General features: G+C 41.0%; 1 protein-coding gene across 4 annotated transcripts in view; it reads left to right on the top strand.

The window, feature by feature from the left end:
• Positions 1-26,703, top strand: part of Gabrg3 (gamma-aminobutyric acid type A receptor subunit gamma3) — a 620,605-nt gene that overhangs the window by 63,499 nt on the left and 530,403 nt on the right. The window contains exon 1 of one of the 4 annotated variants that reach the window (XM_074061797.1): positions 4,551-5,217. The exons of 2 other annotated variants lie outside the window; for them this stretch is intronic. The gene's annotated coding sequence lies outside the window, so the exon portion shown is untranslated. Of the gene's footprint in view, positions 1-4,550; positions 5,218-5,273; positions 5,409-26,703 lie in introns of those variants that run through there. One more of the 4 variants, XM_074061796.1, reaches the window with a different exon arrangement.

The raw sequence follows: 26,703 nt of genomic DNA, 5'->3' as shown, positions 1-26,703 counted from the left end.
CTGAGAAAACTCTTCCAATATCCAATATTCAGACAGAATTTTTAAACCTTATTTATTGGAATCCCCCTAGCCCCATTGACAATGCTGAATGAGAAAAAAAATTACTGAAAATAAAGTTAGATATTATGTGCCTCATTCACAATGTTTTTTAATTTAAAAATCCTATACTTTGGGGATGTAGCTCAGTGGTAAAAGCATGTGTGAGGCCCCTGGGTTAGATCCTCTAGCACTACAAAGAAAGAAAGAAAAAATAAATGCAAAAATCCTATGATTTTTAGCATCTTTTGAATTTTTTTCTTTTCAACCTGAACTTCTTGCACCATTTCTCCCTTCTTCCTGTGGGGCTATAAGGGAATACCTGTTCTTCAGTATGCCTGTAGGACACAGCAAGAGAAGTCCCATTGGTCTCAGGACTTTGGAGGCTAGCATTATCCCTTCTTGGTAGAGATGTCCTGGAACTCGAGGTGGGGCATGAACTCTTTTGGTAGAATTTCATATGGATGAAGGACGTATAACATATCCCTGCTCTATACGCAGTACAGGTCTCCTGTTGGGTCTTGTGTTGTTTGATTTCTTCAGAGGAAACTGGCGCAGAAAGCCAAACCCATTCTCCTTGAATGAGGTTCTTCAAAGGCCACATTTGTACCTGAGGACACAGCACACTGGTGGTTTAGCTTGATGCAGGGAACTACCCCATGTGTCCTGTGTCCCCATGTTCATCATCTTCCACATGGAGAAGAAAATTTTAGTGGCGAACTCCCACGCCCCACAACTCCCCTATTTTCACCTCTGAAACCCAGCCAAGCAAAACAGGTAAAGGTTGGAGTGTCTCTGATGCAAGCAGGATGGGATTGGAGCCTCCTCTTCCTACCTCACAGAGTTGCCCCCATGCAGGCCATGGAATTCAGTCTTTAAACCCTTGATGCAGACTGCTGTAGCCCTCCTGCTGCTCCCTCACTTTAATCACATACTCTTCCATTTCTCTTTGACATGGGTGTCATGTTACATCCTAGAGCGGCAGCGTGAGCCTGCCATTCCTCTGCTAAAAACCTTGTTGAGGATGTCCCACTGCCTTTCTTATGGCCCTGTGGCTGTAGCTGGCTCACCTTCCCTATATACCATCCCCTGTTCCTCCTCTTTCCCCCTGCTGCTTCTGACCCATTCCAAATTGTGCTGGTGTTATACTTCAGGAGCCTGTCCCACCTCAAGGCCCTGGGTCTCTCCTCCTGGCTGCTTGCTGCTCACATCCTTCAATGTTCATATTATTTCCAGACTCAACTCAGAAACTCTTGCCATGGGTGTCAGGCTCTCCATAACACACTTGGGACTTTGTCCCTTGGTAGTGCTGCACCTAAATGCTCAGCTTTGTGCCTGGGTAGCTCTTGACCCTCCAGTCCTGAGTTAGGCTGATCACTCCAGAGAGGGCTCACTGAGGTTCCTCTTCCTGGCATGGTCATAAGGCCTTGTAAAAGTGTGTACCAAACACTTCTCAGATATCCTTGCCACCTTGCATTCTGAAAGTTTTGTGTTGTGTTGGGTCATATGCTGTCTGGGACAGGGACCCTGCTACATCACCAGTCATTGACTCAATGATGACTCTCATCAGATGCTCAGTAACCACCTTTATTCCCATCAAACTGACTTAACTTGCTCATGCTACTTCTTCTATTTGAAAGTTCCTCCCCAAATGGTGAAATTATGCCTACCTTCCTATCCTACTTCTAGTCTCTATCAATTCTCTAGTGAAGCCTTCCTTAGCAAAACCCAGGCAGGGTTGTTGACTGGATCAAATTTGGTGGGAGGCTTTGTTTCTCAGCAATTCAGAATACCACATTGTTTCTCTGTTGCTTTGATGTAATTATGTATTTCTCCATCAGGTGAGGAGTATGCACTTACATTTTGTAAAAGAGTTTATAGAGGCCATTGTTTTGAATGAGGGCCCTGCACCAGTCCTCAGCAAACTGGATCCAACCAAACTGAAGTCAAAGTGAACTCTGATATGGGGCAGTTTTCTTTTCTTTTTTTTAATTTTTATTGTTTTATTATTCATATGTGCATACAATGCTTGGGTCATTTCTCCCCCTTAACCACCCACTCCGTGGGTCATTTCTCCCCCCTGCCCCCACCCCCTCCCTTACCACCCACTCCGCCCCCTTCCTCTTCCCCCCACCCCCTCAATACCCAGCAGAAACTATTTTGCCCTTATCTCTAATTTTGTTGAAGAGAGCGTATAAGCAATAATAGGAAGGAACAAGGGTTTTTGCTAGTTGAGATAAGGATAGCTATACAGGGAGTTGACTCACATTAATTTCCTGTGCATGTGTGTTACCTTCTAGGTTAATTCTTTTTGATCTAACATTTTCTCTAGTTCCTGGTCCCCTTTTCCTATTGGCCTCAGTTGCTTTTAAGGTATCTGCTTTAGTTTCTCTGAGTTGAGGGCAACAAATGCTAGCTAATTTTTTAGGTGTCTTACCTATCCTCACACCTCCCTTGTGTGCTCTCGCTTTTATCATGTGCTCAAAGTCTAATCCCCTTGTTGTGTTATGGGGCAGTTTTCTAAAAGCTAAGTTCACAGAAACAAATCATGGTTCTGTTTACCCGAACTGGCATGAGAAAGAAGTCCCCTCTGTTTTGACCCTGTGAGGAAATGACCGGTCCACTTTTTGTTGTTTCTGTTTCTTTAGCCCTTCTCTTCCTATTAAATCAACCTCCTCTGCTCATATTATTAGCTTATAGAATGAGGTTGCCTCATTCTAGGGTCAAAAAGAAAAGCCAATTAGATCTTCATACTAAATGAATTATAAGTTTATCTTTGGACACTATGGATTAGTTTCGTACTATTGCTTAACAAATTATCCCAACACTAGTGTTTTAAACACTAGCTCCTCTTTTACATAGACAGTCCTTGTGATTTCATTCTATGTCAGGTATTCAGATGCAAAATAATAAATACAGGTCACAATGGACCTTGCCTTGTCCTCCTGGCTGGCAGCCTTACCTCTGCATACCCCTGGGGGATAGGACATGCTGCTGTCAGAAAGTTCCGTGGGCTTGGTTTTTTTAAAGTGTTACTTTATTTTTGATTGACATACAATCATACATATTTTTGGGGTTCAACCTGATCTTTTGATACATGCATATATTATGCAATGACCCAAATAAGGGAAATTTACCCATCACCTTAGCTATTTCTTCCCTCACAGCTTATGAGGTCAGGAATCCAAGCATGACTTGACTGGTTCTTCTGTTCTTGTCTCCCACCTGCTACAAGGCTAGGCCTGGGGAGAAGCCACATCTAGGCTCACTCACCTGACTGTTAGCAGGATTCAGTTCCTCGCAGGCTTCTGAGCTGAAAGCCTCTGTTCCTGCTGGACTTGCCTGGCCTCCTTCAGTTTCTGCCACATTGGCCTCCCCACCTGGCAGCTGGTTTCATCAGGAAGACAGGGATAAAGGGGGAGGAGAGATAGACAAATAGTCTGTTTTATGCAGCTTTACAGAATACTGGAGATTGGGTAAGTTTATAATAAACTGAGATTCATTTCTTACAGTTCTGGAGGCTCAGAAGTCCAAGGCCAAGGACCTTTTTGCTGAATCATTTCATGGGAGAAGGTGGTAAGGCAAGGCAAAAAGAATGTACTTGAGGGAAGAAGAGAGAGGGAGAAAAAGAGAGAAGGAAACAGGCCAAACACATCCTTTTATCAGAAACTCATTCCATTAATGAATAAACCATCTGATGTAATGATATATAAGGCAGAGCCCTCATGACCCAATCACCTCCTAAAAGTGCCAACTCCCAACCCTGTTGGAGATTACCTAGCATATGAACTTCAGGGCACATTCAAACCACAGCAGAAAAGTCTTCGTGAGTGAATATAGGAAGCAATGCCCTATCATTTTGGCTGTGTCCTGATTTTTAAGAGGGTGTCACTAGGTCTAGCCCACACACAGGAGAGCATATGTTCAAGGGCTGCATGCCAGGAGAGGGAGATATTTGGGAGCTGTTTTAAAAGCTGTGGACCACACATTTGCTTTGTGTTAGTCCCTCTTCTTGAAGCAAAACCAGAAGTGGCTTCTGAAACCAAGGCAATAAAGCCTCCAGTATAGGAGTTAACCAGTTCACAAAACCACCAAAACAGATGATTATAGAAGCTGAGCTCTGTGTGGACAAGGAGTGAGAAGCTCCAGTGCAAATGTCCAGGTCAGAGGTTTCTAGAGGATCCTTCTGAGGAGCTTGTGAGTGCTTCAAGTATGAGCGGAGGACAGCCAGATGAAGGGGTGGTTAGGTGCCTGAATAGGAGGAGAGGCAGTTGTGGAGGCCTGTGCTGGCTGCCTCATGAGACAAATAAACTCAAATAAGGAGAAAATATCCCACTGCTCTGATCAGGGGAACAATGTTCAGAAAGTCAGTTTCTCGTGCTCCATCTGTGCTGTTTGCACCCAGCACCATAGGGTCTCTGTCCCTTTTCTCTTTCTGGAGCACACCTACCTTCTACTGCAAGATAGACTATCTGGAATGAATGAAATGATTTATGCTTTGGCAACAATCAATTTAAGCATTTTCAGCCAAAGCACAAAAACCACAAATCTACTGAAACTGCTTAGATATCAAGGATGTCATCAACTGCACTACTTCACTTTACCAAAAGCAGATGTGCATTCAGTGAGGGAGAAAGAGAAAGGAAGTAGGATCTTCCCAGCTCCCTAAGTGTGCCAATCTGCACATCACATTATCTCAGTCCTCACAGAACCCATGATGTCAGAATTTCCAGTGTGTGTTTTAGAGATGGAAACAAGGGCCGTGAGACAATAGCCCAGACTGCTTTGTGAGTCTCTAGGCTCTAGAATTAGCAGATACTATGCAGGGGACTTGATTGACTTTGCAGTAAGTCTGAGTGCACCAGTGGGCCAGGTAGTTCTACACTCACAGAGAAACACTGGCTAATTTTGGGCTACAGTCTGTCTCTCCACTTGCAAATGGTGGTGCTGACTTGCTATGCCAATGCAGGCAGTGGTGCACTCGGATGTGAGAATTTTCTGTCCTAGTTCAGAGAGAAATGTCGTGAGACTGTGACGGGGAGCAGGAAGGAATGTTCTAAAGTCCTTATACGTTTGTTAAAATTATTTCTGCTGTGTTTCCTTCCGCATTCCTGTACTCTCCAGCAACGTGCAAATATTGCGGATTTTTCTTTCCTGAGAGTTCAATCTCTGCGCATCAAGGTCAGTCACATGCATCTTTGTCATCTCGGGCATACACGCGCCTCTTCCATCTTTGTTTCACAGCTCTGTGTTGCAGGAGGAAGCAGATCCCTCATGCGTCTTTTACTTTTTCATGTATTGTTAGCAAATTCTTTGAACTCTAATTTCAAAGTTGCAACGTGTTGGTGTTTCATCACTCTTGGATACACAAGGTATGTTTTGGAGGTCTGAAAATAGGCACATGCCTTTAAAATATAGCTCCAGTCTTGGAGTAGAAAACTCTTCTGTGTTCTTCCACCTTCTTCCTTTCGGAGGTAGAATGTGATCAAGTATATCGTATCTCTCAATCACATAAAAGTAATTTGATATTTTCAGGGAAAGTAATACTCAAGTGAAAATGTCATTGTGGCTACGTTTCTGTCTTGTTTTATATATTTTATTACTCATTTAAAATCCTTCGTTGATGACTCTCTGCTTTAATACCCCGAGACAGTGAAAGATGGTGTACGGTAATGTCTGTGGTGGGACCATATGGTGTCAGTTGCTTACTCAGCTAGTTGTTGCATATTTTTTCATGTTCGTTTCCTCTCCAGAGATAAATCACCACACGTTCATCTCAATTCCCGCATGTTAACTATCTTCAGGCTGCTGTGTATGTCCGAGCAAGTGTTCCTGTATTCAGTGAGACTTTCTGGTCTTGTGGCTGTTACATTGTTGGCATTATTAAGGAATAAAACGTCTAGGCATGTACTCATGTGGGGCTCAGAATTATCTGTGAAATCACTGAAGTAGAAGTGATCCAGAACCTTCATTATTGTGATTCTTGAGCACTGACCATCATTTTGATTAAAAAGATGTGCCCACACCTGGCTTCAAGAGAGTTATGGGATCATATCATAATTATTAACAATAACCAGATATGTGTGTATGATTTCTCAATTCTCATGTATTTGCTACATATGTGAAAAACTTCAACCAAAAGACAGGGCAGCCAGTTTCTTTGGTATCAGTATTCTGTTTATTGAACAAGAAAAGGGAATTTTCAATACTTGACATACGTTTGGCAATGCAGTTTTCAGTTTTTCAAATGTATACTTTAAAAATATCCTTAACACTGTCAGCTTTTAGCCCCCTTGAAAGTCATGGTGAGGCTCTGCCTTAATGACACAAGATGCAAGTGATATTGTACTTGCTCTTGGCCTGGTCTAGGGGAGGGAGTGAGAATCTATTTCTGGGCTAACACTGGAGTCAGGATGGATTACCTCTGTCTAGGAGACAGCCTCTAATTGTGCACTTTATCTTTATTTGGATCTATTAGGTTTTAATTGGAGGTCATTTTGCTAAATGTTTTGAGTCCAGGGAAGAATTTAACTTGTGAAATAACTGAATTACAGAAAATGAGAGAACTGGATGCACAGGGGGTCTGAGTAAGCATACTGAGGACAGCTTGTTCACATCTGGTGAAGAAGGTATAGCAAGAGCAGCCATAGGGGGAGTTGAGGGGAGCTCCATCCTGCTTCCTACAAGGAGGGGGCACTAGGGACAGGCACTGCAGGAGAAGGGATGGACAAAATGGCATCATGCTTGCCCTGCCCTCCCCAGAGGTAGGATTTATACTGTTCATGTGCTCTTTACCCTGGGGAGTACGGGTGGCCCAGTTTCTTTCTCCCTGAGTGGTCCCACCAGCATGCTTTCTCAGCAGCCCACCCTCCAGTCCATAACCTCTGACCCTGGACCAGGTGGACATCAGAATCTCTGGAGAAGCATTCTTTAAGTGTAAGTGCAAGGCCCACGGTGGACCTGGTAAGCAGAAGCCTAGACATGGTTATACTCAAATGCAAGGAGTTCTAGCCCTGGCTGGGAAGCTGGGCTAGGGAACCAAGCCTCTGTCACATGGGGACTTTTGAGGCAGGCAGGACCAATAGGATCTAACTTCTCTCCACTCAGTCTAGTTCCTGAGTTCATAAAAATTGGACCTTAGCTGTCTGGAAATCACATGTCCTTTTCTGTCCTCAGAGTCTCCATTTTCACTAATCGTACAAAATCATGAAATCATAGAATCTGTTGGCTCCCCGAGGGAAGCAGGCATTGTATTTCTCCTCTGGAAAGAAAAGCATCTTCCTTTTAATGACCATCTGAAATTTGCCTTAAATTTAAATCCCTCCTCAGACAGGTAGGGGTTTAAATATGCCACCATGATGTGACTTCTGTGCTCACGAGTTGTGGCAACCTCCTGTGTTAGAATCACCCCCCCAGGCAAACTGTGAGGTCAGGTCATAGCCCAAAGAGCAGACGCCCCAGTGCCTGTGGCCTCTGACTGTGTCTCTTCTACCTCTGCTCTGCCCCCACTAAGAAGATACAGGTCACAGTCCACTCTGGGTTCTAAGGGGGTCCCTCCATGTGCCTGGGGGACATGCTACTCACCACATCCACACTAGGGTCTCCTTCTGCTGCTTGGCTCAGTGTCTGAAGCCTTGACAAACAGCCTGTGGATTTATTTCTGCACTCAGGTACTAGAAAATGGACACAGCTTTAGGATGCACAACGTGGTGAACAGTGCCAGCTGCCCTCAGGCAGGAGGGCTGCATGGATGGGTGTCTTGCACACAGTCAAGGGTCCCAACATGGGTTTAATGCTTTGATGTCTCGATCTTGATACCCTTGGTTTTGACTAAGAAGCTGCAAATCTTTTATTTTGCACTGAGTCCCGCAAATTGTGCAAGCATCCTAGCTTCTGATGAACTTCTACCTTTAAGAGGGTTATTTTTTGTCATGTTATGTTTGTCTTCAAATTACATTCTCACAAACTGGAGCCTTGTTTTTGCAAACCATGATGCAATGTAATTTCAAAACCTTCCTGGAAGATGTTTTACCCATCTGCTCTTCACATTGTGTTAGTTTCTTCCAGGTCTTCCCTTCTCCTCCCCTCACCTCCCCTCCTTCCTTCCCTTCCCTCCTTCCTTTTGTGGCGATACTGGGGTTTGAACTCAGGGCCTTGTATTTGCTAGATAAGTGCTCTGCCACTTGAGCCACAATTCCAACCATATTTATTGCTTTAGTTTCCTCCTACCTTAAGGTCTTGCTGTTTTGCTCAGGGCCAGCCTTGACACTGGGATTATGGACACACATTACCAGGCCCAGCTTATTGGTAGAGATGTGTTTCACTAACTTTTTGCCAGGCTGGCCTCAAACCACTATCTTAGTGATTACAGGCATGAGCCATCATGCCTGGTGTTTCTTCCAGTTTCTTATCATATAACCCTCAACACAGGCATTCACTCCTTTCCTAGGAGCCTTACTAATCACTCACCTGAGCCAGACACTGACCTTAGTAGTTTCCCCCTTCTCTATGGTTTTGCTTTACACAGTTTCAGTTACGTATGGTCAACTGTGGTCTGAAAATATGAAATGGAAAATTGCAGACATAAAGATTTCACAAGTTTTAAATGGTATGCCATTCTAATAACATGATAAAATCTTGAGCTAGCCCACTCCTTCCTGCCTGGGACTTGAATTATCCCTCCATCCAGGGTATCCATGCTATCACTCTACCTGCCCATGAGGCCCCTAGTGGCCTTCTCACAGGCGGTTGGACTGCTGCAGTACTGCAGTGCTTGTGATCAGGTAACCCTTATTTCACTTAATGATGGCCCCAAAGCACAAGAGCCATGATACTGGCATTTGGATATGCTAAAAGGAAACTGTAAACTGCTTCCTGTAAATGAAAGGTGAAAGTTCTTAACTTAAGGAAAGCAAAAAACCCATATGCTCAGTATGCTATGATCTTTGATAAGAATGAATATCTTACTCGTGAAATTGTGAAGTAGGAAGACGAAGTTCATGCTAGTTTTGTGGTTATACCTCACACTGCAAACGTTATGGCTGAGATGCATGGTAAGTACTACGTGAAGATGAAGAAGGCATGAAATTACAGGACTTGGCTCTACCTATGGTTTCAGACATCTACAGGGTCTTGGAACACATCCTCTATAGATAGAGAACACCCACACTGTGCAGAAGTGATGCCCAGAGAGGACTTGTGGGTGGTGGACCTCAGTGTCACCTCTATCAGATTCTCCCTCCAGTTATTGAGGACCACTCTTCTCATTGCCCGTATTTGGGCAATTGCACAGTAAAACATATGCCAAATATACTTGAGAATTATATCATGGATACACAAATGGGTAGGTATATTTGGTTAAATGTCTAATAGTCACTTTCCGAAAGAGGAATAAGTAGAAGGAATCAGTAGCTGTGTGTGTTGCTATCACAGGGAAGGGCAGTGTCCATGTAGGATTTTTAGTTGGAGGAAGGGGGCGTGGGGGGGGGTCAGAGGCTGAGATACCGTGTCCTGCAGTCACACAGTGCATGCACTCCTCAAGCTCCATTTCAATTTATTAATCTCTCCTATACATGGGTTAGGTGTAGACTAGTGAGACAATAAATCAAGTTCCTGCAGTGTTCTTTGACATATGCCAAATAAGACTTGTAACAAGTGAGTTTCTCTTCCATGTCCTGAGATGAGCCTTTCTAAAAACCAAGGAAGCAACTCTTTGGTAGAGGGAGAAGGCTCAAATGTAATGAGTGACACATCGAGTCGGATACCTATGTTTATGTGAGAGTCAGTCTCTTACGATGGGCCTGGACTCACATAGTACCCACCGTTCTTTGATGAAACATAGAGAGATTAGCTTTAGTGTGGAAAAAAAGTATTTTATTTCCTGCGAGAAAGCATGCTTTGCATTGAGCTGTTTCCTTATTCAGATCTCACTCCTGGAACCATGTCCCTTGACCCTTCCCATCAGTAATGGTGACACCACACCATACTACTCACCCCAGCTCCCCCTAGGTGGGCAGAGTCACTGTTTGTCTCTGCAAGTAGCCAGAACTTTTCAGGGTCTCCAGGTGACCACAGTTGGCTTCCTTCACCTGGGCAGTGACTATGGGCCACCACATGCCCCTTCTCCAAGGGAATGTATCCTTCCATCTTGCTGGAGTACCAATAAAATGACATTGTAGGTGTGTGGTTGGAAGATCTATGGATTCTACCAACAGCAAAACTATCACTAGTCAAAGCTAGATTTCCTGAAATATGTAAACAAAGTTGTGTAGATGCAACTGCATTCCAACTCTGAGATTCTGAGTTCTTAAACTGGTTATTTTCATACTGAGGTATATTATTGACAAGTGGATGATACTACATTACCTTCATAAGATTTTTTTCATTTAATAGAATATATTTTATGCTCTATATCATACTGTTTACTTTTTAACAAGTTATAAACTAATAATTTATAATTATAATGAAATTTCTTGTAAGAGTAATACAATATTACCACAAATTACTGTATAGTATGTATTTCAGTTGATTACTAGTAACTGTGCCTAATTAGTATGCTTACATTATAATGTTCAATATAGTGCTCCTACTATTGTAAATTTTATTCATTTGAGTAAATGTGTTAGGTTTTTAAGTTATGTGAGAAAACCAAGACATGTATCCCTCATATCTGGTAAGAGGAATACCAGTCAAATATTGTTAAATTTCTTTTTTCTGTCTTTCTTCCTCCTTGCCTCCCTCCCTCCCAATTTCTCTCTCTCTCTCTCTCTCTTTCCACACTGGGGATCTAACCCAGGGTCTGGTGCATATTGGGCAACAACTGTACCACTGAGCTACACCCCCACCCAAATACTGTCATAGTCCTATTTCAGCTGTTGGGTAGCTTTTGCACACAAATACTGCACAAATTTCCATTGTAACCAGGTGCATTGAGGCAACAGAACACAGTGCACACATTTTGGAAATTACATGACTAGAGTACATTTTCTCTACCTTGCCTCTGTGTCCTATGGATTTACACTCCAATGCCAAACGTTCATGATAAGTTACAATTGTTGACTTCTAAGTTCAATCATTTGAGGCAATGATTGGGCCTGTGGTCACTGTCCCTACATTTACTGTGGTTTTAAAATGTCAGAAGAAATGTTGAATTGACTTCACTTTTGATTGATGCCATGTGACCCCAAAGTGCATCTATCCATAAATGTTCATCCAAAAGGTAAAGTATAATGAATTGGCCATTAATTTTTACAATGAGTTAAGACAAATGTTGTTTTCTTGCATAGTGTATAGTACTGAATATTTGTTTCCCCCAAAATTAGCATGTTAAAATCTTAACCCCCAAAATGATGATATTAGTAGATGGAGCCTTTGGGAGGTGGTTTGGTCACGAGGGTGGGGCCCTTGTGAATGGTATTAGTCCCCTTGTAAAAGAGGCTCTGGAGATCCGTGTGCAGTTTTACTAGTAGTTTGAAATGTCTAGAAAGGTGGACAATTTATCTTTTGGGAGAAAAGAAAAATTATAAAACTTAGAACAAAAGTAGAGGGAAACAACAGTATTGGGAAAATTGTAGAAAATTTATCAAAGAAATCCCCACTAAAAAGATGTCAGAGCCAAATTCATGGTTTTCAGATTTTCTCAAGGGTATGCTTATTGGGGCATTATAAGGAGGTAGAGAGGCACTCGTTCATTCTGTGGTGCTACCATGACCCTAATCCAGAAGCCTAGCAAAGATAATAGAGAACAGCAGATCATCTGGTAATGAATGCAGAGAATCTTGCTTAAAGGACAATGATTGAAAAGGCCTTTACAACGATCCCAGGGACTTCATATGGTAGTAAGGTGGGTTCGCACCACAGCAGGAACAGCCCTGCAACACACTGAAACTGTGAGCACAAAGAGTCCCCTGGGAAGTAGCTCATACTCTTCATGGTCAGAGTGAACAGGAAGCTTTTGAGAGCCTCCCACAGTGGCATCCACAAAAGGAAAACCAGTGAGACATGCAGGGTGGGAGAGCCAGTGGATGAGGTTTTCATTAGAGTCACAATAAATGACACTTATTGCACAGTGGGTTGTCAAAGGTGGCTCTGGAGCAGGCTTCTATCTTTCTTCACAAATTCCTCCGGAGATCTCGAGCTTCAATCAGGAAAACCCAACAGCATACTACCCAGTGCTCCGAGTGCAACATGTGCTCATGCATTTTTAAAGAAAATACGGTAAAACTGTCAATCATTTCTCCTCTTCCAGGCTCTGTACTCTTCCTTGGTTATTTCACAGGGCTAATGATCCAGAGATAGAGTCTACAGTAAGACACGCTACATACATATAATAAATATATACTATAAACATGTATATATTATATATATACATATTATACTATATATATATATATATAGTGCTGGGCCTCACATATGCTAGGCAAGCACTCTACCACTGAGCTACACCCTCAGCCCAGTTACTAAAAATTTTTAATTTGACCTAGTCCAAGCTAAACATAGACCTTGACATAGACCTTCAGCTTTCTGTGCTCCCAAGTGGCCAAGAACATCAATAAAGAAGTTCTACCTTAAAGACCCAAAAAACTCTACTCAGAAGCTTCTAGACATCATCAATAGCTATAGCAAGGTAGCAGGATATAAAATCAACATAGAAAAATCATTAGCATTTCTATACACTAACAATGAGCAAACGGAAAAAGAATGTATGAAAACAATTCCATTTACAATAGCCTCAAAAAAAATCAAATACCTAGGTGTAAACCGAACAAAAGATGTGAAAGACCTCTACAAGGAAAACTATACACTTCTGAAGAAAGAGATTGAGGAAGACTATAGAAAGTGGAGAGATCTCCCATGCTCATGGATTGGTAGAATCAACATAGTAAAAATGTCTATACTCCCAAAAGTAATCTACATGTTTAATGCAATTCCCATCAAAATTCCAATGACATTCATCAAAGAGATTGAAAAATCTACTGTTAAATTTATATGGAAACACAAGAGGCCACGAATAGCCAAGGCAATACTCAGTCAAAAGAACAATGCAGGAGGTATCACAATACCTGACTTCAAACTATATTACAAAGCAATAATAATAAAAACAGCATGGTACTGGCACAAAAACAGACATGAAGACCAGTGGAACAGAATAGAGGATCCAGATATGAAGCCACACAACTATAAGCAACTTATCTTTGACAAAGGAGCTAAAAATATACGATGGAGAAATAGCAGCCTCTTCAACAAAAACTGCTGGGAAAACTGGTTAGCAGTCTGCAAAAAACTGAAACTAGATCCATGTATATCACCCTATACCAAGATTAACTCAAAATGGATCAAGGATCTTAATATCAGACCCCAAACTCTTAAGTTGATACAAGAAAGAGTAGGAAATACTCTGGAGTTAGTAGGTATAGGTAAGAACTTTCTCAATGAAACCCCAGCAGCACAGCAGCTAAGAGATAGCATAGATAAATGGGACCTCATAAAACTAAAAAGCTTCTGTTCATCAAAAGAAATGGTCTCTAAACTGAAGAGAACACCCACAGAGTGGGAGAAAATATTTGCCAATTATACATCAGACAAAGGACTGATAACCAGAATATACAGGGAACTTAAAAAACTAAATTCTCCCAAAACTAATGAACCAATAAAGAAATGGGCAAGTGAACTAAACAGAACTTTCTCAAAAGAAGAAATTCAAATGGCCAGAAAACACGTGAAAAAATGCTCACCATCTCTAGCAATAAAGGAAATGCAAATTAAAACCACACTAAGATTCCACCTCACCCCTGTTAGAATAGCCATCATCAGCAACACCACCAACAACAGGTGTTGGCGAGGATGCGGGGAAAAAGGAACCCTCTTACACTGTTGGTGGGAATGTAGACTAGTACAACCACTCTGGAAAAAAATTTGGAGGCTACTTAAAAAGCTGGACATCGATCTACCATTTGATCCAGCAATACCACTCTTGGGGATATACCCAAAAGACTGTTACTCCAGAGGCACCTGCACATCCATGTTTATTGCGGCACTATTCACAATAGCCAAGTTATGGAAACAGCCAAGATGCCCCAGCACTGACGAATGGATTAAGAAAATGTGGTATCTATACACAATGGAATTTTATGCAGCCATGAAGAAGAACGAAATGTTATCATTCGCTGGTAAATGGATGGAATTGGAGAACATCATTCTGAGTGAGGTTAGCCTGGCTCAAAAGACCAAAAATCGTATGTTCTCCCTCATATGTGGACATTAGATCAAGGGCAAACACAACAAGGGGATTGGACTATGAGCACATGATAAAAGCGAGAGCACACAAGGAAGGGGTGAGGATAGGTAAGACACCTAAAAAACTAGCTAGCATTTGTTGCCCTTAATGCAGAGAAACTAAAGCAGATACCTTAAAGCAACTGAGGCCAATAGGAAAAGGAGACCAGGAACTAGAGAAAAGGTTAGATTAAAAAGAATTAACCTAGAAGGTAACACCCACGCACAGGAAATCAATGTGAGTCAATGCCCTGTATAGCTATCCTTATCTCAACCAGCAAAACCCCTTGTTCCTTCCTATTATTGCTTATACTCTCTCTACAACAAAATTAGAGATAAGGGCAAAATAGTTTCTGCTGGGTATTGAGGGGGGGAGCGGGAGGGGGTGGAGTGGGTGGTAAGGGAGGGGGTGGGGGCAGGGGGGAGAAATAAACCAAGCCTTGTATGCACATATGAATAATAAAAGAAAAATGAAAAAAAAAATAAAAAATAAACCTCTGATACCATGAACCAAAATAAAATCTTTCCTCTAGATAAGATGAAAAAAAAAAAAAAAAAAAGAAGTTCTAGCTAGGATGTCTGCTCAAGTCCAGTAAGGACAAACAAACATCATCAGGCACATAGTTTTTATGAGATGAAAACATTGCTTTTTGAACCAAGTTAACTCAAAGGCTTCAATGCTTTTGGTTTTCAGGAGAAAAGGGGCAGGTGACAATAAATAGAACCTGTGAAATTTATTAAGACAAAAGAATCAAGAGAATGAATCATGGAGTCATTTGAGATTTGACCAGTTTCCTGTGCCTTACACATCCACCCACCATGTTGCACACTCCTAAATGACAAGTCTATGCTGTCTGGAAAAACCCTCCTGGCCCTAGAAGCTGTAGTGTAGATGGAGGGCTTGTCACCATCATGAGGTTTCCTTATGCCTCCCTTGGTGCAGTACATGCTGTTCAGGCTGTTCCATATGCAAAATGTGCTGTTGTTTTAAGATATTAACATGGATTTTCTATTGGAAACTTACCATGCCAGTAAGGTCATAGTGTCAATGAAGTTCAGAACATTTGCATTTTACATAGCAAAGCCTAGTTTGGTTGTCTAGAAGAAAGAAATCTCAGTGACAACAAAACAAATAGTTTCCACATATATCCAGAATAAAGGTCATCACATTCAGCTTTCACTGCAGTTCCAGGAGGACTTCACTCTGCCCTCCACAGTCAGGCTTCTTCCATGACATGAGAGTGCATGTGATCAACTGGGAAGAGGCTTATTTATTTATGCTCATGGTGAGTGTAGAGGGCTACTTCCCAAAGCTGCAGAAGCATGCAGAATTTTCCAACATTTGGCTGGAGAGGCCATGGGCTCTTACTGCAGAGCATGTACACCATCTGCAGAGCCAGCCTTTGGATGGGAAGTCCTGTTTTACTGGATTCCCAGGATGACTTGCAATGGTAAGACATCAAACCACACAGATCTTCAATATGCAGGAATAAAACACAGGAAATACTAATTTCTCCTGAGAGGTCCAGGTGTCCAGGTGATACCTGCATCTGAGAATGGAGCTGCTGTGGGCAACAGGCCAGGCCCAACACTGCAGAGCTGTGCTCAGTGGAGTTACGGATGGCAGTCTTAGCAATGTGGATGAGGGTAAAGATTTTTGAGTATGCTTTTAATTTTCAGTTTTGGAGGCTTAAACTTTCCTTCCTAATGAGTGAAAAACTCAGCAGAGGTCTGAATCATCGATTTCTCAATTTGACTAAACTCTGAGAAACCTATTGAACAGGAAGTGAGTTATTTCATACTCATCCAGAAGACATTGCATCTCTGTAGTCTGAAATTTAATTTATGAATTTCCAACTTTCTACCTACATGTCCAATGTCTGGTCATTGTTTTGATTTATTGCAATCTGTGAGCATACTTTTTGTGTCCAAAAGAGAAGAAATCAGTGGGCTGAAGAGACATCTGCTCTCCCATGGTTATGGCTATGCTGTTCCCAATAGCCAAGATATGGAATTAATTAAGTGTCTATCAGCTGGTAAGTGGATAAAGAAAATGTGATACCTATACATGACACAATAAGAAGGATGAGATCTTGTAGTTTGCAACATGGATGAACTTGGAGGACATTGTGTCAAGTGAAATAAGCCAGACACAGACAAATACTGTATGATCTCACTTATATGTGGAATCTAAAAATCTCAATTTCATTGAAGTTTGAGAGTGGAATAGTGGTTACCAGGGACTGGGGAGATGCGGGCAGAGAGGGATGGGGAGATGTTGGCCAATAGGATCAACGTTATACCTAGGCAGGAGGAATAAGTTCTGGTGTCATACTGCACAGTCAGGTGAATATAGGTAGCAATAATGCATTATATACTTCAAAATAGAAGGAATGATTTTGAGTATGCCCATTATCAAGAAATGATAAAAGTTTAAGATGAGATATATGTTATTATGTTTGGTTATTACATGATGCATACATGTATTAAAATTTAACATTGTTCCCCATAAATAATAATATAAAATTTAACAATTGTACCCCATATGTACAATTATTATATGTTAACCAAAAATAAAAATAAGGACAAAAATACATAAAATAAAATTGCTATATTGGAAACTACTCTTCACTATCTTATAAATAATTAAAGGCTAGAAATGCAACTGTGTAAGTGTTATAAAGTTCTTAGGACTAATTCAGTCTATTAGAATCAGAATGATCACTGATCTCATCAAAACTGGCACGTGGTTGGCACCATGTATCACTATGTCATTTCATATAAAGTAAAGTCACTTTTTAACTATGTTGCCATAGTATATATTTTTGAAAAGCTCTTAGGCTACATGCTATCATTGTCAACAATGAAAATATTCATGAGACTCACAAATGAATTAGGGACCTTGTGGCCACTGTAGCAATAACTTTTTACCTTGATTGGCTGGTTAGGGAATGCTAAGCTGCTATAATAGGAATTCAAATTCCTTCAGTGATTTAAAGGATATATATGTTTTTCACATAAGAATTCCAAGGTGAACATTTCCAGCTGGTAGTCTGCTCTGGTCTCCTCATTCATTCAGGGAAGAGGCTGATGAGAATTCCTATCGTTGCAAACATGAGACTGCTGAGGTTGTTCCATGTCATCTTTCTAGCCAGCTGGAAGACTTTCACATATAGTTTCCTGTGCCAGGCATGGAGGGCTTTCTGTTGGAGAGAACTAAATTGGGGCACCAGCCTGTGGGTCTAGGAAATGGGGGTTCTGGTTGTTAGACACCTCTTCTCACCTGCAACCCTGCTATTGTAGTAAGTGGGACAAAGGGAAGTACCCATACCTGTTGGGTTATTTTATAAGGTTAAATCCAAGTTACAAGACTATTATATTGATCTGTAATTTCTAAATTGCTACTGATAACTGTGGTAATTTCAACATTTGTTCAAATTTGAAAAATTGGGTCCATAAATATGGAATCAAAGATAACACTTCCAAGTTAACAATATCGTCCATTTTGTAACAATTTCTAAACCCAAGTTTCCCAGTACACTTTCCTTCACTGTGCACACTCAGAGTGATGTTATCCCTAAGGTGGTAGTGACAGTACCCAAGGGACCAAGTCACCTGACAGGGCTGAATCTTTTTCATTTCCTTCTTATCAGTATGAACCACACCTTCCAGGCATATGAAGCTTTGTTGACGGAAATATGCTTGGTTACTGGAGACAACCTAGATCTATTATAAAACTGATACTAACAGGGGACATGGCTGACCAAACCCTACATCTGCTTTGGTTCTACTGAAGAAGTTGACTAGAGGTTCATTTTAATGACTCCTCTAGCAGAGAAGACTAAAATTCTATTGTCAGTTTTTGGATACCAACTGTGCTTTTCTCTGACCCTGATAAAGACATTTGATAGCCACCCTTTTCCATCTGTACCTGAGGTGTCCAGGAAAGGAGGCATGTGCTCCAAGTCTGTAGTCTTGAGATGGTATGAATGTAAATTACACACAGTAGAAGGATTTGCAACCATTTGTAGAGGTCCCCCCCGCAACAGACCGTGAATGAGGATAAAGTTAGATGATTATACGACTAGGTGGCACCACAGAGAATATAAAAAAAAAAAAATGTCTGTCCTAATCAGCTGGACTTCAAAGGTTTGCTCTTTGCTTAAGTATCTGTGAGTCATAGTAACAAAACGTGGTCATTCCTCATACATCTTTGAAGTCAAAGCTTACTGAAAAGACAAAAAAAATCCCCATTCAACTTTTTTTCTCTAAAATATGAGAAGAGATGATGTCATATTAATTGCAACCTTTTAGCAATGCTATAAAATTAAATTATTAACAATATAGCCACAAACCAAGAAATGAAAACAAATGGCAACTGAATTATTTTTAATTGTGTACGACACAAAGGGGGACTTAAAACCCAGTTGGTTTATAACATTTCTGTATCAAACCAATTGTGGTCATGAGCTTTCCCAGGAAGAGAGACCTCTTAGGTGTGCTATGCATTTTCTATGGACAAAAGCTGCTTGGTGGTAAAGGGTGTCTACATGCATACATCCTGCAGCCTGTCAGTGAGGTTCTTGGTTGGTGCCTGGACCCTGAGAAGGGTTGAAGCTTCTCTTTGCCCACTGGTATATCAAGTCACGGCTTGCTGCTCAGGAAACTCTTCAACAAACAGCTGGCAGCTCTGCAGTCTCTTAGAACTAACAGACTGTGTGATTGCCACATGTGGCAAAGCAATTTCTTCTCAGAAGGACTCCACTCAGCTTTGGGGGGGTCCTGACACTTGTAGAACATCAGTGGGCACGTGATTTAACGAGCCAGCGCAAAGAACATCTTTGAGATGATTCTGAATTAAGTGGTAGGTGGAAAGAGGATGATACAGAGAACGTTCCTGATGAGTCCCTGTCCCAAAGCAGCACCAGTTACAGGGCAGTAGGAGTCACATGTTAAGAAGAGATAGAAGGACTAGGCTGTGGTGTGGTAAGGGCTGTCTTCCCTTGCTGGTTCCACTCTGCCAATCTCACTGAGCATTTGGTGTGACTGAGAATAGCCCAGAGCTGCCTCCTGTCTGTAAGGGGAATTATAGCTCTAGTCTAGTTTTTGTATTTCCCTCTTCAACTCGTCTGTGTCTTCCTAGCAGTCTCATTACTGTTTTATTGTTTCTTCTGGTTGGTCCTTACAGGACTTGGAGTTCCTAGGGAAGCTACTATATGTATAGTATTTACAGAAGTTCTTACAGTATGTCAAATATACCATACTTGAATTCACTCCCTCCATGGAGTTTTCTTAATAGGGCAGTGGTCAACACCATACGATTCAAATGAGTGAAGCCATAAACAAATTGATAATTTTCAGTTTAATAGATGGGATGTTTATAATACAAACTAGGAATGTATAAGAATGAAGCAACTTGCCATTTCTCTCCCTCTCTCTTGCATTCAACATTTTCTTCTCACAATAAGGATAAATACATAGATAAGCATATCTATGTTGGCAAGAAACAAAGGACAATTTGTTGAGAGCTTATTGTGCAATTTTAGTGATAATGAGAATTTTCACCAAACACATGTTCCTGTAACATGTGCAGCAAATTCTAGTTTCCGTGCTCCATCAAGGAAACCCCACTAGTTTATAGCAGCCAACACCACAGTATTTGGTTTCATGCCATATACTGGGTGGGGGATTCTGAACTCAGGCCATATAACTAATTAAGGGTTTTAATAAGTCTATCATATCAAAACAATATTCTGTCGAAGTAACTGCTCTTTTCTTCAGATAAAATTAAATGTCAGATTTTACCATTTAATTAAAAATAACAAATTGTTCAGCTGCATAAATACTTTTCAGATTACAATCACAAGTCTCTCAGGTTTAATCCTGGCACTTATTAGTAATATTCTTACATGCCAGTCAGAAGCAGTGAAGATTTATGATCAGTACTAGTTTCAAGCAAAATGCTCAAGTTGATTTATGGAAGCAGTGACTGTATCTTCTATCTTCCTGCTTCCCCCACCATGGAAAAAAAAGAAGAAGTAACATTTCCCCTGCAACTGAAATGCCAGCTCTGACCCCAGCTTAGTCGATAACCTTGAATAAATTGCATTTCAGCAGCAAGCCTGTTTTCAAAGGGTGTTTCAGTCCTGGAGGAAACCTCAGCATCACTTCTTCTCCCCTGTCTGTGCAAAATCCCATTGCGGTGTCTCTTAGAGGTAGCACCTGCTTTCTTCTTTAGCATTTTCAAAAGACACTTCCATTTTGTCCTATTCTAATTACTAAGCCACTCTTCCCTTGAAGCTGAAACCTGTCTTCAATTTCCTTCTCTCCACTGACCCTGTCTTTGACTGTCTGGAGTTTACAGAATAAATGCAATCTGTCATTGGCAGACTGTCTTTTACACAATGGAAGAACTCAGGGTCTCAGGCTCACAGGTTTCCTTAGACAGTCATCCTAGGGCAAAGTTTAAGTTGTCTCTTTTGAGAAAGCCTCAGTGTCCTGACAGGTTCCCACATGGCCATTTTGATGCACCTGTTTCCCTTGTAATTTACAATAACTAGTACCTCCTTCCGCATTGCCTACCCCTTTCAACTAGTAAGCTCAGGATGAAAGGTTGCCTTATGACTCTATGGCTTACAGTTGGCATAATGTGTGGATTAGCAAATAAATGAATAAATGTATCTCATTGAACAAGTGAAGACACATATTTGGCTCTTTTGATTAATTCTTAAGTAGGTTTTGGCTGCTAATTCTGGACTGGGGCATTCAGCTGATGCAGAATGGGGACTGGATTCTTCAGAACCTACTAGACATTCATCTGCATTTTTGAAAACTTAAAACAGTAAGAAGATGTAACATTATTATTGCAAGATTTAAAGGTGGAATTTCAGGTGTGCATTTTCCACCAGTTGGTTGGTGATGCTTAGTGGGGTGTTGGTCAGGATCCAAGAGGTCAATTTCTCTCCTTTCACTAGGTCCCCTGAAGAGCTGCTTTGAGTGACAGATGAGTCTGTTCATTCCACTTGTGTCATCTGATGAGTTTGGACCAGCAATTTTTACAAGGAAATTTAGAGTCAACCTAAATTATCTTTATGTGCTTTGTGTTGTTTTGATAAAAGATATTCAGTATAAGATTTTTGTTTCCAAGGAAATGACAAAAGAGGATGAAACAGAACTTAGCTGTCTACTGAGAGATGTCCTGGCAGTCAGTTCCCTCCCCACACACTGTTAGTACAAAACGCCCGATAGGTCACAGCACTTTATATGCTTCTTTTAGAAAAACTGTAGAAAAATAACCTCAGCATTCCTTTAGCTTTTTATCTCCACTGGAATCCTCTGTGGGGAATTTACTAGACAGCTACAACCTTTTGTGGACTTCAGTTTTCATAGAGAGAAAATCCTGGCCAATTTAGATGTGTCAGCTTGAATTTATACTTTAAAAGGGAAAAACATTCTCTGTGGGAAGGTAGCATTTGCTTCCTATTCCCAGAAAATGGCTAATTTAGCATGATCATACACCTATAATACTGCTCAGTGATAGCTGAAGTAGGTGGGCTAAAATGGCATTGACTGCTTTCAAGGATTAAACTTTACATTTCTGGGAAATGTCCTTTGGTTATTTATATTCATATTTCAAACTTCCCTGGGATTTCTTTTTCCTAACCCTTGACAGAGCTATCAGTCCTTACTGCAAAATACGGTTATGTTCAAACAAACCTTGCTTACTACTAACTGTATAACTTTTGAGCATTAACGATATCACTGGCTTTAGGAATTCCATCCTTTTCTGAACAGTTGTGCAATTATGGTAGCCTTTTATTCTGTATCTGTCTTTTAAAGGGAGAGTGACACTTAAGTGTTGCTGCTGAGTGTTCTGGAAGAGTAACTGGCAGAACCCCTAGCTACTCCTTCCCCCCAAAACGAATGCATTTCACTGGTGCTTTGGAACAATTGGAACTACTCTTGATGATGGGCTAACATGTATTTTATACCATAATTTTAACATTCCAAAATGAAAAGATAGATTGGCACTATCAGAATGGAAGCATTTAAAAGTGAATTCCTAGTCACCTGAAGGACTTGCAGAGAAGACAAATGTGTCTCATAGTTGCAGGGGATGATCTTTTAATCTCAGAGTAGTTATCACAGGACTGGATATCCAGCCATCACAGACACAAGAGAGGCAGCATTAGCAGGAAGAGAGGTGTGGGACTGAGCAGGAGGCCACATGTGGGTTACTTTTCTTGGACTCCTACTCTATTCTATCTTAGAAAAAAAAAGCACAATTTGCATGTTTCCAGAATTATCCCTTTCCTGATTTTATCATATTGAATTCTTCATTTTAACTTCTAGGAGTGAAGAAATTTGCATCCACTAATAATATTCCAAGGCTGGAGATGCAGCCCAGTGATAGAGCACTTGCCAAGCATATGTAAGGCCCTAGGTTTGATCCTCAGCACTGCAAAATAAACATCAAGCAAACAAATATCACACAGCTGCACTCTTGGCTGTGTATGAGACAGTGTGTCATAGGGGAACAAGACAGACAAAAGCCAAAATAAGCAACGGACACACAAACCACTTCAACATGTACTTGACTTTGAGGAATGTAAGGTCTGATTTGACTACTAGCTTTTTACCAGCCACAAAAAAAAATGACAGTATCGATAAGTGCATGAGTGAAATATTTCTGGGACTTTTACTTACCTGAACACATTAGAACATATCACAACCCCAGACGTGTTCCTCCCTATACTTCAGCCTCTAGTCAGCAGAGCATTTTGTAATCCAGTTAGAGAATGTGAGGCTTGGTAAAGACTTAATGTCTGTGGAGCCAAATGGACCTAGTTAACCTAGATTAAAAACAGCAGAGAAGGCCGAGAAGGGTTTCAGCCACGTGCTTTTGCCTGGAAGCTCACATCTGTACTCACTTTAAGGCTGGCCACAGCAGGGCCAGGCCTTAGGCAAAGTTTGCCTATGTCCTCACTCATATGTATCTTTTTGTGTCCCCTTGAGCCTTTTTCTTTCTTTCTTTACTTACCTTACTATGTATTATGGAAGAGGATGCAGCTGGGCTGCCTGCTGAGGGCACACTGCTATACCTTTCACAGAACATCAAGCTTCCTACCTGATATTACCCTCCTTGACAGCCAAAGGTGGACTGAGAAGTGGCACAGGGGCTGCCACAGTGCCATAGGTGGAGTCATCCAATGGCATCACAGTGTATGCTTCAAGTGTCCCTGTGAGGCCAGCTCACCTCCAGCTAAGACCATAGTCGTCTTAGTTTTCTCCTTCTGCCCCACTCCGCTTCCTTCCTGTTGCTTCCTTGCTCCTGACTTGCCCAAGACCCCTGTCTCAGGCCCCTGTGTTTAGGGAGTCTGATGCAAGTCAAGGATCATGCATCAAGGCTAAGTCTGCCGAGAGGCTCTGCTTTCCAAGTCTGACTCAGGCTTCTCTTTCATTCTGTGAACTACCTATTTTATCCTTTACTAATCTCTTTTCTGTTCTTAGTTACCTGGGGTTGACATCTCTCATTGCAACCACAGATATCTAATAGCTTTATGCCTGTGTCTGTCAGGGTCAAATGAGGAGAGAGAAGCTACAGAGTAATTTGAACATGAGGTTGAATATAGAGAATTGCTAACTATAACAGAAGATTGGAATAAGGAGGAACAGTCTACTATTCTTACTGCACAGAATACAGGAATAGCAGATGAAAGGAGCAGATAAAAGGAGATAAATACTGAGGGAAAAGACTTCCAGGGATGAGATACAGACATTGCTGAGAGCTAATGAATGTGGCTCAGAAGATGGCAAAGGAGCCCTGTGGTGCTGCATCCGTGGAACTTGCTGAAAGTCTGTCATACCAAGTGCTGGGGAAATGTGTTCACATGGAGGTGTCTCACTACAGAGTCACTCCACTAGAAAATCCCTCAAGGAGGGTGCTAGGAGAAGCTGCTGCCCACCAGGTGCTAGTGATTAGTATGCAGTACACAGCCAGAGTGGTGCTGGGAGAGACACCTACACTCAGAATCCAGACACTGGGGAAACTCTGCTACAAAAGCCTGAGGCTGGAGCTCTTGCTGTGCAAGATGTCCTAATACTACAGGAGCTGGATGCTGGAAAATCCGGCCGTACTGCAGGGGTCTGGCTGCAGGTGCTTACTTTGGGAACATTCCTGAACCAAAAAGCAAACCTTTAGCAAAGTTTCTCCAGTAGTTTTTGCCAACGAAATTTACTCCCAGTTGGCAATGGAATCAAAAATATTTTCATGAAACAGACAATGAAGGGTGAATTTGAAGCTGGGAGACAATAAATTGACAGCTGGTGCAATGTCTTATTTCCTTACATGATGTTCTGACAGGAATTGCTACTTAGTTACAGATATGATAGAGAGTCTGTGATAAGTGTGAGTGGAATTGCAAAAGAGGAGGACACAGAAGAGGGTAAATTACAAGCCTTAGCACCAAAAAAAAAAAAAAAGGAAAAAGAAAAGAAGGAAGAGAGAAAGAAAACGGTTAATTCAAACATCATTTTGTTTATTCAAAGCTCCCCAATTTCTCGCAGAACCTTCTGAAATCAATGACACTTGGGAATGTGAGTCATATGCCACTCTTTTCCAGCAAAATGCACGGGTCAAGTATTGCTGTTGAAACTTCTGCCACGAAGCTGGACATTATCTTTCCTCTTGTTGAATAGACATCCAAAATCCTAAAGAAAATAAGTAACCAAGAGGAGGCTCATTCACTCTTTGGATCAAGTCATTTTGCTCCAATTCTTGCTTTTTGAGTATGTAGCTGTGGCTATGAAGCAGCTGACTGGGTGCAGTGTGCCTTGAGCCATGGATCTGCTTCTAGATCCCTTAAGTTTTTACCTCTGTGTTTTTTATCAATGAGTTATCCACAGGATTTTCATATATATGATTTTTCCAAGGTCAAGTTTAAATTTGGCGTATGAGGCATTTGTCTTAGACATTCATGGTAGAGTGGAGGGAGCAGAGGAAAAACTGTATTCTTCCTTACTTTGTAGCTGGATCATTGTTTAAAGCTCTCTCGGTCTCCTGCATCTATAAAATGAATGATTGCATTTAAAAAGTTCTAACATGACATTATTTTACAGTTATGTGTATCAAGAAGTCATATTCTGTTAGAGGAACTGGTGAAGGAATCCAAACTATGCATGTGACCCCACTTCTCTTTTACTTGCTGACTATGCATATATGTGTGTCTGAATGTGTTTCTGTGTAAGTATAGAAGGAAAAGACTGGCAGGGTATAGAAGAAAATGTTAACTGAAGTTATTCCAGGAAGTAGGGTTACGTATGATTTAAATTTCCATCTGTATCCTTTACCAAATCTTCCAAATGTTACACAGTCTGGATACATCATAATTATGATGAAGAAAACTAGAACTTATTTAGAATCCATATGTCATCATATTGTAGAACATAAAACTCATGCAAAAGTAAAATGCTTTGGTCATCCACACTTGCTGGTGGACTGAGAAAAAAGTTTGCTACAGTGCTTGTGGGTTTGAGCTTTCTCTATATACCATCTTTTCTGCTGAAAAGAAGCCTCTTTTCAAATATCCTCCATTTTTTCTGGTCACACTGGTAATTTTTTTAACTATTTCTATCACAAAAGGATACAGGCTATACTTACCAGAAGTGAAAAGAGGGAGAATTTTATTTTTTCTTTTATTGATTTATTAGCATATTATAGCTGTACTGGGGGTACATTTTGACATTTACAAAATGCTTACAATATATCTTAGTTAGACTCACCCCCTCCATCAATTCTTCTTTAGCTCCCCTACTCCCATCCTTAGAACAGTTTCAGCAGGGCTCATTGTTCATTTTCTTGCATGAATACATAGGACTTCCAGTATATTCACCCTCTTTCACACTTTCTTTGTGCCCTCCCCCCTCCTACTGGTACCAGCCCCGAGACAGGACTTGCTTTACCTACATGTCCTTCTTTTCTTTTTTAAAGACATTTTTGTTTGCTTATGATGATTATACAGGAAGTTTCATTGTGACACACACACACACATATACATACATATATATATATATACATATATATATATACATATATATCCTGGCTGTTTCTAAAGTTTGGCTATTGTGAACAGTGCTGCAATAAACATGGGTGTGCAGGTGCCATTATTGCAACTTGATTTACATTCCTCTGGGAGTATGTCTATGAGTGCATTTGCTGGATCATATGGTAGCTCTATTTTTAGTTTTTAGAGAGCATCCATACTGTTTTCCATAGTAGTTGTACTAATTTACATTCCACCAACAGTGTATGAGGTTTCCTTTTTCTTCCATTTCTCTCCAATATTTGCTGCTGTTTGTGTTTTTGATGATAGCCATTCTAACAGGAGTGAGGTG

Source organism: Castor canadensis, chromosome 19 (assembly GCF_047511655.1).
Source record: "Castor canadensis chromosome 19, mCasCan1.hap1v2, whole genome shotgun sequence".
NCBI lineage: Eukaryota > Metazoa > Chordata > Mammalia > Rodentia > Castoridae > Castor > Castor canadensis.
This window is presented reverse-complemented; position numbering and strand designations above follow the sequence as displayed.